General features: G+C 47.3%; 1 protein-coding gene across 3 annotated transcripts in view; it reads right to left on the reverse strand.

Annotated features, from left to right (window-relative positions):
* LOC120104595 (heparanase-like protein 3) overlaps positions 1–14087 on the reverse strand; it is a 99523-nt gene extending 85436 nt beyond the window's left edge. For all 3 annotated transcript variants that reach the window (XM_039115994.1, XM_039115995.1, XM_039115993.1), the window contains exon 1: positions 13721–14087. The gene's annotated coding sequence lies outside the window, so the exon portion shown is untranslated. The remainder of the gene's footprint in view (positions 1–13720) is intronic.
* Positions 14088–16727: the final 2640 nt, after the last annotated feature.

Below are 16727 nucleotides of genomic sequence, written 5' to 3' on the forward strand. Positions count from 1 at the left end.
CCATTTCTGATAATATATCACATAACTGGATTATTATTACTTTCTAAAAAGGCATGTGAAGCAATTACAGCACACATGGATCATTATTCATGAGGACAAGTGCATATTTCGAATCTTGAACTCATGGAGTCTGGTAAAGGTTTCCTGCAGGGGGGTTGCAGTCGGCCACGCATTCCGCTCTCGTATTATAACAACGTGACCCGCGTCCATGGGCTGGGCAGCAGTAGCAGGGACGCCCAGAAATGCAAACGTCAATATAGCACGGCTCTGGGCCTTGACCTATCCAAAAGACGTTCAAGGTTAGAAACTATATTAGCCTAGTTTGGCCATAATTTAAAATTGACGATCAAATATTATGATACAAAGATTTAAAATTAGTAAAGAAATACAAGTTGCAAGAACAGGATTTAGCTTTTTCTACACCAAAAAAATCATAACTGTGTTTTTAATGAATGAATACTGGTTAAGGTACTATTTTCTTTCAGTGTTGCCAGTCTTCTTCATCTTTTCTCACGAAAAGAGATAGACACTGTTGGGGGAAAACCCAAGTCATGCCGTCTCAGAAGCGCCCGACCAAAGAGCGCCGACCAGAGAGGCGCTCGACCAAAGAGCGCCGACCAGAGAGGCGCCCGACCAAAGAGCGCCGACCAGAAGCAATCCCGCCACAGGACACTCCGCTAGGCGACCAGCTCGGCTCGGCACCCGTGCCAGGCCCATGCCTTAGCCGAATACCCAATTTCCGTCTAACCCTTTAAAGGATCTGACAACTAAATACATGACTCCACTACAACCTGCCACCATCCCTAAGCCATCAAGGCACGAGATCTCCGCAGGTATTCGGCACGGCCTATCATCAATGCATGAGACCCCCTCAGGCCTCTGATGCACTCAGTCATTAAATGAACACGGCTCAAGATTATCTCCGGATCACTGAACCATCAAAGCGTATGGCTCTCCCTGACCGCCGGTTCACTCAGCAATTAATGCACTTACCATCTACGAACCCCAGGCCCACCACGGCCGGCGGTTCAACCACCCCAATGGGTCCGATCAACCGCGACAACTCCCTGACTCCGGTCTGATCCAGCCTTATTCTCCACTACGCCATTAATGAGCAAAATCGTGCCTAATTATCACAAAAGAGGACAAATCCCTCTGTCACCTCCCAGGTAACATAATATCTTCCTATAAAAGGGAACCTGGGGGAAGGAGGGAAGGGACGACACAGAACGGACACAAATATACACAAAAAAGAACAAACATTCCTCCTCCTTTACTCCCTCCACATATTAGCCTCCTCTGACTTAAGCTTCGGAGGGCCGGCGCCGGAAAGCCCGGCCACCGGCTTTTTTGTAGGACTCTCCGGGAGGACGCCACCAGTCGACGCACCGTCATCCACCGTCCCGGCAGCGGAGCTCCTCCCCTCTTGGTTCGCGGCAGCCCCCGGGTCCAATTTCCAGCAACAGACATAGATAGCGGAAGAGAGGGAGGAAGGCAAACGAACAGAGTAACCTAATACTTACATTGATTCTGAGCAAAGAGTCCTGCAAGGACGAAGAAAACCAAAACCAAACGCATGGTCTTCATGGCGAACGTACCCAAGGGAATTGAAGAAGATAATCACAAGGCTACCTTTACACTATCAAACGAGAGGTAACACCGAGGCTTTTAAAAGCCATTATGGAAATTATTTTGGGTGGGAGTTACTAAATATATTTTCTTTAAAAAGGTTGCTATATATCGATGCCGAATGGAATTGGAAGACAATTATAAGGCTGCTTTTTTTGGCCAATCAAACAAGGACTTTTAAACCATATGGAAACTAAATATCTTCTCTTTAGTTATGGTGACAAAATCTTTCATGGTGGGAATCAGTATATATATATATATTCTTTAAAAAGGTTGTGACAGATACATATAATGAATCGAATTAAACAAGGCAATCAATCACAAGGCTGTCATTTCCCATAAAACAAGAGACAGGCCGTCCAAGGTGTAGGTAAGGAAACTTATTTTGGGTGGGTCCAATTTCTTTTTCTAAGGGGTCAAGAAAGGGCCCAGCGTGGGCAAGCATCCAACTGAAATACTTATATCGCATAAACGGATACAGGGACCAAAAAAGATTCCTTCTCATCCCTCGTCTCGGAGACGACACGCGGCAGTGATCCATAGCTTGGAGATCACCATCTCTTCCCCAGGCTGAAACCGGTTTTGGTTGTGCATCCGGATGATATTAGTTAGAAGCAAAAATTCATACGCATCCTTATCTCCACCTTGGACCTACACCTTACCTACACCTTGGACGGCCTGTCTCTTGTTTTATGGGAAATGACAGCCTTGTGATTGATTGCCTTGTTTAATTCGATTCATTATATGTATCTGTCACAACCTTTTTAAAGAATATATATATATATATACTGATTCCCACCATGAAAGATTTTGTCACCATAACTAAAGAGAAGATATTTAGTTTCCAGATGGTTTAAAAGTCCTTGTTTGATTGGCCAAAAAAAGCAGCCTTATAATTGTCTTCCAATTCCATTCGGCATCGATATATAGCAACCTTTTTAAAGAAAATATATTTAGTAACTCCCACCCAAAATAATTTCCATAATGGCTTTTAAAAGCCTCGGTGTTACCTCCCGTTTGATAGTGTAAAGGTAGCCTTGTGATTATCTTCTTCAATTCCCTTGGGTACGTTCGCCATGAAGACCATGCGTTTGGCTTTGGTTTTCTTCGTCCTTGCAGGACTCTTTGCTCAGAATCAATGTAAGTATTAGGTTACTCTGTTCGTTTGCCTTCCTCCCTCTCTTCCGCTATCTATGTCTGTTGCTGGAAATTGGACCCGGGGGCTGCCGCGAACCAAGAGGGGAGGAGCTCCGCTGCCGGGACGGTGGATGACGGTGCGTCGACTGGTGGCGTCCTCCCGGAGAGTCCTACAAAAAAGCCGGTGGCCGGGCTTTCCGGCGCCGGCCCTCCGAAGCTTAAGTCAGAGGAGGCTAATATGTGGAGGGAGTAAAGGAGGAGGAATGTTTGTTCTTTTTTGTGTATATTTGTGTCCGTTCTGTGTCGTCCCTTCCCTCCTTCCCCCAGGTTCCCTTTTATAGGAAGATATTATGTTACCTGGGAGGTGACAGGGGGATTTGTCCTCTTTTGTGATAATTAGGCACGATTTTGCTCATTAATGGCGTAGTGGAGAATAAGGCTGGATCAGACCGGAGTCAGGGAGTTGTCGCGGTTGATCGGACCCATTGGGGTGGTTGAACCGCCGGCCGTGGTGGGCCTGGGGTTCGTAGATGGTAAGTGCATTAATTGCTGAGTGAACCGGCGGTCAGGAAGAGCCATACGCTTTGATGGTTCAGTGATCCGGAGATAATCTTGAGCCGTGTTCATTTAATGACTGAGTGCATCAGAGGCCTGAGGGGGTCTCATGCATTGATGATAGGCCGTGCCGAATACCTGCGGAGATCTCGTGCCTTGATGGCTTAGGGATGGTGGCAGGTTGTAGTGGAGTCATGTATTTAGTTGTCAGATCCTTTAAAGGGTTAGACGGAAATTGGGTATTCGGCTAAGGCATGGGCCTGGCACGGGTGCCGAGCCGAGCTGGTCGCCTAGCGGAGTGTCCTGTGGCGGGATTGCTTCTGGTCGGCGCTCTTTGGTCGGGCGCCTCTCTGGTCGGCGCTCTTTGGTCGGGCGCCTCTCTGGTCGGCGCTCTTTGGTCGGGCGCTTCTGAGATGGCATGACTTGGGTTTTCCCCCAACAGTGTCTATCTCTTTTCGTGAGAAAAGATGAAGAAGACTGGCAACACTGAAAGAAAATAGTACCTTAACCAGTATTCATTCATTAAAAACACAGTTATGATTTTTTTGGTGTAGAAAAAGCTAAATCCTGTTCTTGCAACTTGTATTTCTTTACTAGTTTTAAATCTTTGTATCATAATATTTGATCGTCAATTTTAAATTATGGCCAAACTAGGCTAATATAGTTTCTAACCTTGAACGTCTTTTGGATAGGTCAAGGCCCAGAGCCGTGCTATATTGACGTTTGCATTTCTGGGCGTCCCTGCTACTGCTGCCCAGCCCATGGACGCGGGTCACGTTGTTATAATACGCGAGCGGAATGCGTGGCCGACTGCAACCCCCCTGCAGGAAACCTTTACCAGACTCCATGAGTTCAAGATTCGAAATATGCACTTGTCCTCATGAATAATGATCCATGTGTGCTGTAATTGCTTCACATGCCTTTTTAGAAAGTAATAATAATCCAGTTATGTGATATATTAGAAATGGCTGTCTATCTGTACGTGATATAATCCATAACATCACCCAACAAAACTAGCCAGAAAATATTATTTATGATTAAGGGCTCGTTCGGTTCGCAGGAAAAGGAGGGGGGAAAGTGTGGTCAACGGAAAAGTAATGAAATGCCTCTTGTTTGGTTGGAGTTTTCAAACGAGAGAGATAGAAAAATTGTATTCCATGGGAATATGATTCCCACATTTCATAGGAAAGTCTTTCCCATGAGAAACATGGGAAAGTTACTTTCCCATGAGGTGGGAATCACTCCTTTTTTATTTTTTTCCAAAAAGAACCTATTTTCAAAGGAGAGAGATAGAAAAGTTGTATTTCCCATGGGAATATGATTCCCACATTTCATGGGAAAGTCTTTCCCATGAGAAACATGGGAAAGTTACTTTCCCATGAGGTGAGAATCACTCCTTTTTTATTTTTTTCCAAAAAGACCCTTCAGAATTAAAGAAGCATTAAAGAGGCATTAAAAACCTATTTTTTATTAAGGGCATAATAGGAATTATACATAACTTTCCTAAGAAAGTGGATGGTCAACCAAACATAAGCACTTTGAAAATTTGTCACTTTTCCATGGTTAACCAAACATGCCAAAAGTACTTTCCTAGGTATCCTCTTCCTAGGAATCTGATTTCCAGGAGGAAAAATACTTCCCGCGAACCAAACGAGCCCTAAGATGATAGCACAGTTGGAATGGGGCTAAGATTTCACCGAAGTGGCTCAGGTTCAAAACGCGTGAGCGTCGATTAAATGCGGGGCTGGATGCCTAATCCTATTACTAAAATGTCCCTCCCTCCTCTATTACTAAACTTATTACAATAATATATATATATATATATATATATATATTATGGTGTATGGATATATTATAAAATAATAAATTTTGGAGTGCACTAGATAGATCTCTTTCATCCGCAAAATATTTTTAAAATAGTTGATCACATATGAAGCCACTCAATCTGCTGTTCCATTAGTCTATATATATATATATATATTTGCCTATGAGATGAGCCCATGGATCTTAGCCGAAATGTCACCCTACTTTAGTACTAAGCTCTCATTCCTAGCATTAGTGGTGGATATAAAAAATAGTCAAAAATAGGTAAAACTTGTGGGTGGGTCCCATTTCTTTTTCTAAGGGGTCAAGAAAGGGCCCAGCGTGGGCAAGCATCCAACTGAAATACTTATATCGCATAAACGGATACAGGGACCAAAAAAGATTCCTTCTCATCCCTCGTCTCGGAGACGACACGCGGCAGTGATCCATAGCTTGGAGATCACCATCTCTTCCCCAGGCTGAAACCGGTTTTGGTTGTGCATCCGGATGATATTAGTTAGAAGCAAAAATTCATACGCATCCTTATCTTAACAGAAATCGATGTAAATTAAATATAAAAGATTTTTAACATCCCATTGAATTAGATCAGCTGTTTGTTAATCTTTTGTCATTGTTTATTCTAACTTCAGTACTATCTCTATTGAGCAAAATCTTTATGAAGTGAGGAATCTAAATGGGACATGACTCTTACCAAGCTCCCAACCATGGATAGTGTAACCCTTATTGACAGTGTAGTGAATAAAAGATGCAGCGTTGGTGGAGTTCCAGGGTCCTCCTAAAGAACCACCCGGCAAATGAACCCTTCCATTAAGGGCATTCAGCCCAAAAATGATTACAGCTCTGAAGCAAGAATGCATCGGATTAGACAGAATTTATGAAGAGAGCAATGAGAAATGCAGGATACGCCTACCACGAAAGCATTCATTATGAAAGCATACTATCCTAACAGAATTTTTCTAGTGGGATCAAGGGAAAAACTAGTCCATGAGGCATTTATAGGAAGTTTAAATAATCAAAGTACCCGGCTTTTTTGAAGAAACCATTGAGTTCATCCCATCTATGCATGGGTAGGCAGCCTTGAGAAAAACCAAACATCTCAGATTTTTTCTTAACAAAAGGAGTACATGGCTGTTGAGGATCCACGCCATATATGACCTTATCTTGCAAGGAGCCCCCAATGCGGAGTTTCAATGGAGAAAATTCTGAAAGGTCACTGTTGGGGGAAAAACCCCAAGTCATACCGCCACGGAGGCGCTCGACTAAAGAGCGCCGACCGAAAAGGCGCTCGGCCAAAGGGCACCGACCAGAAGGCGCTCGACTAAGGAGCGCCGACCAGAGAGAGCGCCAAGAAGAGGCGCCCAACCAAAATAACCAAGTAAAGCTGCTCGGCTAGAAGAGCCGACCAGAGGACGCCGACCAGAGAAGCGCTCGAACTAGAAAGCGCCGACCAGAGACAGCGCCAAATAGAGGCGCTCGGCTAGAAGGTGCTCGCCCAAAGGGCGCCGACCCCGCCACAGGGCGCCCTATTGGGCGACCAGCTCGGCTCGGCACCCCTGCCGAGCCGACGCCTCAACCAAATGTTCAACCTGCCGCCATCTCCAAGCCATCAAGGCATAAGATCTTCGCGGGTATTCGGCACGACATGTCATTAATGCACGAGACCTCCTCAAGTCTCCGATGCACTCAGTCATTTAATGAACACGGCTCAAGACGATCTCCGGATCACTGAACCATCAGAGCGTATGGCTCTTCATGACCGCCGGTTCATTCAGTAATAAATGCACTTACCATCCACGAACCCCAGACCCACTACGGCTGACGGTACAACCACTCCAACGGGTCCGATCGACCGTGACAACTCCCTGGTTCCGGTCTGATTCGGTCCCGTTCTCCACTACGCCATTAATGGGCCAAATCGTGCCCAATTATGACGGAAAGGGACAAATTTCCCGTCACCTCCCAGGTAACACAAAATTCCCACTATAAAAGGGAACCTGGGGGGAAAGAGAAGGGGGACGGAAGGACCGGAAAACCCCGAAAGAGGGACCGAAAAAGAGGAGAGAAGATAGAAGTAAACAGCACAGACACCATTGATGACATCAATCACCTTCACCTTATCCACATATTGACACTGTCTTCTCCACATACTCTCTCCCCCGCTCTCTCCACATATCTGCCCCCTCTGACTTAAGCATCGGAGGGCCGGCGCCGGGGAGCCCGGCCACCGGTTTTCTTGCAGGACCTGCGCCCCCCAGGAGGACACCACCCCGCCGGCGCACCGTCGACCACCGCTTCTGAGGCGGAGCTCCACCCCTTCCGGAGGACGTCAGCAGCCGGCGCGCGGTCGCCCACCGTCCCTGCGGCGGAGCCCCTCCTTCCCCGGCTTCGCGGCGGCCCCCGGGTCCAATTTCCAGCAACAGTTGGCGCTAGAGGAAGGGACTCCGAGCAGAGGAGCGTCTTCAGTCGCCTCGGCGCAGGGACGCACTTGGTACCAGGTACCCATTTACTTAATGTCTTTAGATTATTTCATTTTTGGATTTCTCTCTGCCGACGTCCTCGAGGAACGGACTCCGAGCAGAGGAGCGTCTTCAGTCGCCTCGGCGCAGGGACGCACTTGGTACCAGGTACCCATTTACTTAATGTCTTTACATTATTTCATTCTTGGATTTCTCTCTGCCGACGTCCTCGAGGAACGGACTCCGAGCAGAGGAGCGTCTTCAGTCGCCTCGGCGCAGGGACGCACTTGGTACCAGGTACCCATTTACTTAATGTCTTTACATTATTTCATTCTTGGATTTCTCTCTGCCGACGTCCTCGAGGAACGGACTCCGAGCAGAGGAGCGTCTTCAGTCACCTCGGCGCATGGACGCACACGGTACAAGGTACCCATTTGTGCTTCTACATTAATGTTTTTACGTTATCTATTGTCCTCGGATCTCTGCTGACGTCCTCAAAGAATGGACTCCGAGCAGAAGAGCATTTTCAATCGCCTCGGCGAAAGAATGCTCACGACACCAAACTATTATACTATGGTGAATCCTTGTCACGAGCTGACAAGTATTCAACCCAATTGTTGGGAAAAAATTCGGTCCGCCCCGATAACTCGAGGCTCGGACCCAAAGTTCACTAACTTCGCTAAAATTTTAAGTCCTAGAGACCGCCTTAGGGCTCGGTCGAATCCTGGACTAAGCTCGGAAAGACTCTCCGAGCCCAAATTCCTCTTAGCATAAGCGTTATGCCGGTGGTCGAAGGACCGAGCAGCGGAGCTCGGCAAGCCAAACCTAAAACCCTGTGGCGGGTAAAAGCTGAGGCCCTAGAGCCCATATCCTCGGAACCTAAAACGGACCCGAGCAGAGAAACTTGGACTACAATAGACAAGTTTCCAAAAAAGTATATTCATTTCAAAAGGCCCGTAGGCAAAGTACAAAAATTCGGGTTTGGCCCTTACAAGTATGGGGGGCCATTCCGACTTAAACCAAATAAAGCAAAAATTACACTAAGATTCGAGCTCGACCACTTCGGCTTCGGCAGTGCCAGGAGTGGTTGGCTCAGCAGCCGGGACCTCTTCGGTGGCCTCGGCAGCGATAGGAGTAGCCTCGGAGGCGACCTCGGTCACTTCGGGGACGGCTACGGCCGCCTCGGTCCCCGGAGTTTCTGCCTCCGCAGCCGGCCTCTCGACCCCTGCTCCCGGTTGGAGCAGGTTCACGTCAAAATCCGGGAGGAGCCGCCGCAGTTGGTTGCGGAAATCCCGGAAGCCTTGGATCAGCCCATTCACGCCCTCCTCTTCTAGGAGGTCGCGAAACTCCTCCGACTCGCGGAAGAGCCTCACCGCGTTCTGGGCCTGCTCTCGAGCCTCGAGCTCCCGGGCCTCATGATAGGTGGCCTTCCGCTCGAGGTCCCTTAGCCCCCGCTCGAGCTCTAAGTGGCGAGCGCGGGCACTCTCCACCTCCTGCCCGCGGGAGGCCAGCGCCTGCTCGGCCTTCGCCAGGCGACTTTCTGCGGCGCGCAGCTCGGACCTCGCCAACGCGTGCGCGCCCTTCTCTTCCTCGAGCTCTGCGGTAAGAGCTCGGACTCCCTCCTCGGATGCTCCAACTTTTTCCTGGAGCACTGACGCTCGGCCTCGGCGGCTTGGTACTTCGCCTCGGCGGCTAAGTACCTCGCCTGGGCCTCGTCAAACCCGCGCTGGCACCTCCGGGCCTTCTCCCGGTATTCTTGGACTAGGTGCGTCAGCATTTCCGTCTCGTGCAAATGCTGTAAAAGAGACGAAAAAAAAACATAAGGCGCCACTAGGAAAAAAAATCTATACAAATTACACAGGAGGAAAATTTTACTTACCCGGACGGCGTTGCAGCGGGTGAAGTCCATGAAAGCATTATAGCTCATGGACTGCATCATGGCCCGGTCGGCCGGGAGCAGCGCGAGCCGAAATACTTCGCGCGCTACTCGAGGGCTCTCGAGGGCTGAATTGCCCTCGAACACCGACCAGGTGGGCGCAAAGGGCACCCGTTCCTCCGAGCTTGATGGACCCGGAAGGCCAGCATCGGCTGGCCTAGGTAGAACCGACCCCGAGGCTCCCTGACTACTCCCCGGCTCGGAGCTAGGGGGCTGGGGTCGGACGAGCGGCCGATCTGACCGCCGCACAACTATGGCGGGGCGTGCAAGCACGGGACCCGCGGAACTCCTCCCCTGGTCGGCGACTGAAGCGTCCCGCCGACCAGGACTTTGCACGGGCGCCGGGCATGGGGGCACCACCGAGGCTGCCCTGGAGCCCGAGCCCCCGGAATCCGCGCCCTCCCTCTGACCAGCTTCGGGGCGCGCGGGCTGAGAAGGACCCGCCCCGGAGTAAGCGGGGCGAGAAGGGCCCGCCTCGGGATGCGCGGGGCGGGAAGGACCCGCCTCGGCCACTGCTGCCGCCGAGGGAGTCGAGGTCGCCGAGACCTTTTGCTTCTTCCTCGGCTCGGTAGGCTCGCCCGAGAGCTCGGCTGCCCTCTTTTGGAAGCGGGCGTAGAGGACTTCGCTTTTCGTCACCATCTTTGCGATGTCTGCAAAGATGAACAAAATTAGAACATTAGAACAACAAGGAAATAAAAAGCTGTTTAACTATCCTTACCCTGAGGACGTGCCGAGCTCAGGCCCACGTTCACCAGAGCGTCCTCACTAATAAGGCCGTTCAGCAAAATCCCGTCCCCAAGGCTGCGGATGGTATCGAGGGTCTCCTGCTCACGCGGAGAAAGCTGGGGAGGCCTGTTGATGGACTTAAGCTGGGCTGGCCCCCACCTGGGGTCAAACCCCCAGGACCGTTCAGAGCCAAGGAAGAAGAACTTCTCCTTCCAGCCATGAATGGACGAGGGGGCACCATGAAAGAGTGGCCGACCCGCCCGAAGGGCGAGTAAAGCCACTCTCCGTCTCCCGGATTCGACTTAAAAATAAAAAGTCGTCGGAAAATGTTAACAGAGGTCGGAATCCCCTGCAGTAAACACAGTGACAGGAAGCCCATCACTGTCCTCCAGGCATTCGGAGTGAGCTGCGCCGGAACCAACCGGCATACGGTTAGCAGCTCATTCACGAAGCTGTGAAGAGGAAATTGGAGGCCGGCCCAGAGTGACTCCAGGTGCACTCCAATCCGGCCTACCGGAGGATCGATTATCCGATCCCTTCGCCTGGCGGGTTCCAAACGGAACCCCTGAAGAGGGAAAAACCACTCTTCGGTCATTTCGACCTCCAGGGTGCTCATGGTGGATACGACTTCACTGGGGAGAGAACCCATTGTAGAGGAAGAAAGGGATTAAAAAAGAAAAAAAGGACAACCTGGGGAAGATGCCGGAGAAAAGGAACTTCGGTCTGAGGAAGACTAGAAGAAAGAAAAGCTGGAAGCAGGAAGCAATAGAAAGAGGACAGAAGGCCGGGGGAGAGTTTAAATAGACCTTCCCAACGGCCCAGATCAGCGAGAGACGCTGTATCCTGTTTGGATGGCGACGCGTGTCGGTCTAAAAGACAGAACGACGCATTTAATTAGGGCCAGCGCTTCGAACGCCGAAGCGCCCCATCGGATCGTGCGGAAAGGCGTCCGCAATCGAAGATCGTGCGGCCCCATCATGAGCCCACGACGCGAGGACGCTTCGCAAAAAGTGTCCCAATAATGAGACTTTTCGGAAAACAAGAGACGCCGCCTATTAAAGGCACCTCGAAGCTTCCGATAATTCAAAATGCGCAGTGAATTAAAATTTTTGAAAACCGAAATGACCCAACCAAAGCTACTTCCCGCGCTCTAGCTGGTAGCCAACTGGAACTCGGAAGTCGGGGGGTAGTGTTGGGGAAAAAACCCCAAGTCATACCGCCACGGAGGCGCTCGACTAAAGAGCGCCGACCGAAAAGGCGCTCGGCCAAAGGGCACCGACCAGAAGGCGCTCGATTAAGGAGCGCCGACCAGAGAGAGCGCCAAGAAGAGGCGCCCAACCAAAATAACCAAGTAAAGCTGCTCGGCTAGAAGAGCCGACCAGAGGACGCCGACCAGAGAAGCGCTCGAACTAGAAAGCGCCGACCAGAGACAGCGCCAAATAGAGGCGCTCGGCTAGAAAGTGCTCGCCCAAAGGGCGCCGACCCCGCCACAGGGCGCCCTATTGGGCGACCAGCTCGGCTCGGCACCCCTGCCGAGCCCACGCCTCAACCAAATGTTCAACCTGCCCCATCTCCAAGCCATCAAGGCATAAGATCTTCGCGGGTATTCGGCACGACATGTCATTAATGCACGAGACCTCCTCAAGTCTCCGATGCACTCAGTCATTTAATGAACACGGCTCAAGACGATCTCCGGATCACTGAACCATCAGAGCATATGGCTCTTCCTGACCACCGGTTCATTCAGTAATAAATACACTTACCATCCACGAACCCAGGCCCACTACGGCTGACGGTTCAACCACTCCAATGGGTCCGATCGACCGTGACAACTCCCTGGTTCCGGTCTGATTCGGTCCCGTTCTCCACTACGCCATTAATGGGCCAAATCGTGCCCAATTATGACGGAAAGGGACAAATTTCCCGTCACCTCCCAGGTAACACAAAATTCCACTATAAAAGAGAACCTGGGGGGAAAGAGAAGGGGGACGGAAGGACCGGAAAACCCCGAAAGAGGGACCGAAAAAGAGGAGAGAAGATAGAAGTAAACAGCACAGACACCATTGATGACATCAATCTCCTTCACCTTATCCACATATTGACACTGTCTTCTCCACATACTCTCTCCCCCGCTCTCTCCACATATCTGCCCCCTCTGACTTAAGCATCGGAGGGCCGGCGCCGGGGAGCCCGGCCACCGGTTTTCTTGCAGGACCTGCGCCCCCCAGGAGGACACCACCCCGCCGGCGCACCGTCGACCACCGCTTCTGAGGCGGAGCTCCACCCCTTCCGGAGGACGTCAGCAGCCGGCGCGCGGTCGCCCACCGTCCCTGCGGCGGAGCCCCTCCTTCTCCGGCTTCGCGGCGGCCCCCGGGTCCAATTTCCAGCAACAGTCACAAAAATTAGTTCAGAGGAAAAAAAAAAAACTAGATTGGCCATTTGATATTAAAAGCATAGGCATAGATTAATTTTTTAAAATAAAATACTAGGAAAGCACTTACCTTTAACAGCATTCAATAAAATCTTGTTGGAAAGATTCTGCAGGAAGGAAAAAATGAAACACCTGTGTCAATCACCATTTTCAATCATTTTACCTTCACATTCAGAAAGTAATATTTGTTTTGAAAAAAAAAAAGTCTGGATCACACACACTAACATGAGATGGACAAATGAACACACCAAATAAACAATTGAATTATAGAAGGGAACGAAGCATAGTAAACCAAATAGCCCTTCATTTCTTTTCAGAGGAAGAAGAAGAAGAAGATCGTTTTTTTCTTAAGACTATATACTACTACTAATATCAGAAACCATGTCAAGGAAACCATCTTCAAAATGTAAAATGGGACCTCACAGGATTTAGACATTATGAGGAAATATAAATGATGATGGAGTGAACTTTATCAGAAGTACTCGATCCTCATTTTCAATTTCCATTCAACAAACCTATGATATCAAGAAGAGTGAAACAAATAAAATTAGCATATTAATGAAAACTACAAATAGTTTTCACTCGAAATGAAAAAAGGGAAACAATCTGGAAATAACACATAGACAAAAAAAACTCTCCAAATAGAGGCAAAAATATAAATTCTTCATTTTAATTAAGCTCCAAATCATAGAAAACCATTGCCAAATACTGACAAAAATATAAATTTTTACATAGACAATGCTAAGAAAAAAAAATCTAGAAACAACACAAACAATTGCCAAATTCGACCAAAAAAGAAAAAGTTCAGTTTTTGACAAGCTCCACATTACAAATTATAACACAATACAGAGCAAACATCCGAACTTTTGACCAAATTGAGCATTGCTACCAAACTGAACCCCCCCCCCCCCCCCCCAAAAAAAAAAAACAATTCTGAGAAAATCCATATGAATAAAAGTTCAGATTTTGACGAGCTCCACATTGCAAAATATAACAGCACTAAGCCAAAAAAACCAAACTTTTTACCAGATTGAGCACGGATGCGAGGCCCCAGCTACAAGTCCCGTAATCACACTTCTCCGGCGGCCACCAATCCAGCGTAGCGCAAACGAAGTCATCGTCAGTGACCGCAATGGCAGTTGTCCCATCGACGACGGCGGTCCCCTTGCTGGCCCCAGCAGGCGGAGAAGCCCCAACAGCGTCCACTGCGACGAAGCTGGAGAGCCATAGAAATGCCCAGAAGCAGAAGCCCAGGAGCCGCAGAAGAGCTCCACCCATCTCCCAGAGGCCTTCAGAGAGAAACAGAAGGAGAATAGAGAGAAAGGTGAGGCCTTTAGGGGCAATATAAGAAGAGAATACCTCCCAGCACCACCATATAAATACTATAATGCCTTCTTACCCGAGGGTGGAATAGGTTGGTACACAAAGCTTGGAATCTATATAGAGGGAGGGGCTCCAAGAGGAGAAGGGAAACAGAGGAGGACAAAAGGGACCAACTGCCTTTGTCTTACTGGGGTTAGATTTGGGGTAAATTTGATGTCCCCGGGGGGGGGGGGGGGGGAGCACGTGGTTCGGCTTCTTAAACTTTTATGGACGGCGGTGGCGAGCATGTGAAGCGGAGTTTAAAAAAAAAAGCGGAGTGGGGCCCACTGTAAGGTTTTAGATGCTTCGCTTGAGTTAGGGGGCGGTGCTTGGGAGGGAATACCCCATGTAGATACTGTCCTGTCCCAGATATTGCCACTTGATCTGGGCCGTTCATTTAGCAATGCAGCCGTTTCTAGTTGTAAGTAATCCAGTGTTTGACCATGGCGCGGGGCATTTTGAAAGAGGGACCTTTACTTAAAATTATAGAGGAAAGGGACTTTTCTATATATTGGCAACAAGTGGTACAACAACAGTAACATAGCCATTATATTCTTTTATAGAAATGAAACTCACAAAAATAATATATTGCTCATATAATATTGACTACAAGCTTCTGTTTTGACAAAATTCTTGTGCTTTTGATAAGAAGGACCGAATAAAAATATATTATTCAGCAATATTGTTTGTCAAATTATTAATATAAGAGCTCTTTAGTCAATTAGAGATTTTTAGAAATTCATGCTTATTATGCTAGTACTCATTAATTTATGGAACTAACGGTGATTATTATGCTAAAAAATGTTTTGGCACAGAAGAGATGTACTTTTGAAGTTTGGCTTCATATATACAAGTCCATTATAAATGTTATGATACACAAAAAAAAAAAAAAAAAATTCTTTCTCTCATCTTAGCAAATATCAGAATCATCAATCTTGCACTCGTTTGGAACAATCGAGTTATTGTAAATTAAAGGGTTTTCGCATTGGCAGCACCTTGTGGTCCAACTGCTGTCCTAAAATTCCATTGTTTAAGTGGAGTCTAAGGTACACTCAATTAATGACCTTCCAATAATGCAAGTTGAATGGTTTCATCTCTTTTGTGGCTTGTTGTGGAAGGAGGGTAGGTTATTGTTTTGACATGAAGGAGACACCTCAACCATCAAACTACTAAGGTTGCATCAAACAATGGTTTGTCCTGGTCCTATTGGGATTTTTATTGCAGTTGAGTTGGTTATCATGTCAATTGTGAATCTTAATTATATTAGGATATATGTTAAACTGTGCATCTAATTACTTGTGGGTTTAGTTAGGGCATTCCTTACCATGAGTAGCATTTGTGTACTATATGACTGTACAGCCTTCAGATTGAAAAAGAAATAATAGTTCCTGAAATTGTTTGGTGACTAGAATTGGTGACCGAGTCCGAGTGGTTTTGTATTTGGTCTTTAAGAATATGAGAGTGGTGAGGCATTGTGAGTAGCTTGAGTATGGAATGCCTGTTGGAGTCCAAAGAGGATTTGTGTCTTGCTTCTTTTTTTGTGAGTTAGGGAACAGTTCATAATTTCCATGGTTATCGTGGAGAAAGTATTGTGAGGCATGTTTTGATATTGAACATGAGTTTTGTTATTTTTTTTTTATTAGTAAAATTTTTAGTCCACTCTCTTCAAATTTATTCTCCCTTAATTTTGTTTCTTTCTCATTATTGTTGCTTGTTCTTGAGGTTCTGGGCATTGGCCAGCCCTATTACTTAGCATCATGCCATTCTATGATAGATCATAGAACCCTCAAAACATGAACTGTGTCATTATAGTACATTTTCTTAGCTTATCTTTCTTCATAGACACATCCAAGTAGAACCGGGAACCAAATATCGTTAGTGCGATTAAAGACTCAAGTCCCGACGGAATATTCTGCAGGACACTGGAATAGGGTATCGTCCTAAGTATCAGGACAGGACCATCCTGCTATTATCCAAACATCCTAATCGGTACATCTTTGGACATTCTCTATTCCAAATGTCGGAACAGGACGAGATGATGGTGCATTCCGTTTTATAAAAAAATCGAAACAGCTTTATTCCATAGTATTTAAAATCTTGAGTGCAATTCCAAGTCTAAAATTTTCTGTCTTCAACTCTCCCTTATTTTTTTTTCCCCTCTTAAGTACAGAATCAACAAAAAAAACAATCTACCTCTAGACAAAAGAGTGGGCCAATTGCGCGATCATTATGAAAGATATACCTTGACTCAAAAGTTTATACGCTTCCAAATCCAGGAAGGATGACAAGAAAACGAGTACAAAATTACCAACTAAAATAATTACGAGACCATCCATCATGACAATGCAGTGCTGCTAACTAGATGTATTCATTTGAATTTAATTTGTAAACGAAGCAATTCCAAGTCCTATTATACTTTCCATTGACGTATTGGATATTAGGAACTACCTGATGACAGTACATGAGAGCTTCACCACCTTAATTCATTCTATAACAACCAAATGTTATATCTTTTGACTTCCTCATCAAGGCTACCAATCAAACTAATGCAACCATTTCCAAACACCAAGCAAGACAAAAGTGCTAAGTTGCTAACAGTGAGCTTAACTTTAAATTGGTAATTTCTCCTCAGCTGGCCATTGACGTAGAAGTCCAAACAGCTAACTTGTGG

The sequence above is a fragment of the Phoenix dactylifera genome, unplaced genomic scaffold (genome assembly GCF_009389715.1).
Source record: "Phoenix dactylifera cultivar Barhee BC4 unplaced genomic scaffold, palm_55x_up_171113_PBpolish2nd_filt_p 000046F, whole genome shotgun sequence".
NCBI classification, from domain to species: Eukaryota; Viridiplantae; Streptophyta; class Magnoliopsida; order Arecales; family Arecaceae; genus Phoenix; species Phoenix dactylifera.